Here is a 2,284-nt window from a genome sequence, read left to right as displayed (position 1 = left end):
TCCAATGCATCCTCTCACTGAGGCTCCTGGGACTTTGGCTGATTTCATTTGGTGGCTGGATCTCACACAAGGCTCTGTCCAGGTCGTTTAAATGCTCATCTGTCAAATGGAAGTCCTTGCTGGCATAAAGCGGGTCGAACCACAGATTGACGAACTGACGGACAACGCCCAGACAAAAACAGTGCATGTAATCTGGAACAAAGCCTTTGATGATGTCAAATGACGGCAAAAGAAACAGGAGACTTGGACCTTTAACCCCCATTTGACTCTGGTCATAACTATTTCCCATCACTAACTCAGCAAGTTGCACCGTTTCAGGCATGTGTCTCAGATCACAGCCGTCCATCTGTATCGGGTAAACTCTGGTAAAACCCCTGCCCTTTATAACCATCTCACCTTTGTGGTAGCAAAAACCACAACCAAATTCTTTGTTGAACGGCTCAAAGTTCTGCACCATTGCTCTTGCTATCGCATCACATGTGCATATTTTAACTGTTACCGTGGTGTGATGCTCCGAGCCGATCTCATCTTTCCAACAGAACCCTGCAGCAGACAGTTTCTGAAGCTCGTTAATGAACGGGGTCAAAAAACTCTGAACTTGTGGTTTTCCTTTGCCAAACCATAAAGTGTGCAACAGAACGTTTTTGCACCGTTCCACATACGGTAGTTCATTGATGGTACACAGGATGGGCCAGATGGAGTATTTTGAGGAGCTGAACACGGACGAGCCATCGCAGTTGAAGGTGAGTGTAATACTGCCGTCTTGTCTTTCACTCTTGTATTCGTTTCCAGTGTGGACATCAGAAAAGGAATCATCCCTTGTGAAATGCTTCCCAAGCTTTGAGTGGACGCGTGCAAGGAGGTTTCTTAGCTGAATTTCGAGCGGCATTACAAGGAAGTAGTAAGCCTTCAAGATCAGATATTTTCTGCTCAAGCTCTGCTGGCACACACTACACTCATTACCGGGATCCACACCAAGGTAGTTTGTACACCTGGGGCAATAAAAGTGAATCTCAGTCTTTCCATTGTAATCAGTCGAATGCTTTTTTAAAAAGCGAAGCGACTTTGGAACACATCCGGGTACCACCAAGTTTAGGAGGTGCAGGAGATCTCTGGATGCTGCTTTTGACAAGCCGTGCTTCACAATGAACGCCAGGAGGAGCAGGAGGAGGGCTCCCATTGTGACTGAGGAACCAGCATATATCTTCTTCTCTCCACAGAAAAACTGCTCCTAGTAACACATGACAGGCCAGAAATATGCTTTAAAAGCTAAATGCAGTAGAAATGAACCAAAATGTCATCATTTCCATATGTAAAAAAAAATTACAAATGAAAAATAGTAACTGTTGGATCTTCTTCTGTAGTTTCATCATCAGATGAAGCACAGCTCATCGGTTCTTGCTGCTATAACATATAAGAGAACGAGATACAAAATGTGTATTGAGGCAGATGATGTTTCTTAAACAGAGTAGACGAGGTGAAGGCTGGCAGAAATCTAGAGGATATAGGTGCCAGGAACCTTCTTATAGCCCCTGCACAATTATGAGTGGGGAATTTTATTGTAGAGAGTATCTTACTATAATATAAAGCACCTGTAGGTGACTGTGGCTGTGATTTGGCACCATGTAAAAAAATTGAAATGAATTTAAATAAATTAGCTTTTGTGAGCAACACATTTTGCAAGCTGTAATCCTGCCTCTTTCTACTAGGCATAGGACATTTAAACGTGACGATCTATGGACGATCTATGGATGTTATTTAAGTGGCAGCCTTCAGTCTATGAAAAAAGAAGAAGAAAAAAACAGACTCGGTCTCCTCAGACTGCCATGTTAAAACTTCCTGTATGCATATACGCTACCATTTCATGGTCTGGATCTACCTCTTTGGTTTCTGCTTTCCCAGCTGACAGATGACTGGCCTACGAGTCAAAAAAAAAGATGGATGATGACCATCTCAATGGCATAATTTTAATATCCTTAAAATACTTTTCACTCAAGGCAGCTTCACATACCGTAGGATCTTCATCTTCGTCAGAATCAGATGAGTAACAATCTGTGTCCCCATCATTGTAGACTGTGTTATCTCTCGCAATATGCTGTCATGGATTGTAGCACAAAAACAGAATGAGGAACCTTTTTCATTTTAGAAGTATAAAAACTTCTAAACATATCAATAAACTACATATGCCGGATCCATGATTTAATCCCAATAATAATCCCATGTAATGTTTGACACCCCTACTTTACCATTACATGCTCTGAATCTCCTCTTCTGTCATCTGTAG

Source organism: Pundamilia nyererei, unplaced genomic scaffold, assembly GCF_000239375.1.
Source record: "Pundamilia nyererei isolate P.nyererei 1_Seehausen unplaced genomic scaffold, PunNye1.0 scaffold00018, whole genome shotgun sequence".
Taxonomy (NCBI): Eukaryota; Metazoa; Chordata; class Actinopteri; order Cichliformes; family Cichlidae; genus Pundamilia; species Pundamilia nyererei.
This window is presented reverse-complemented; position numbering follows the sequence as displayed.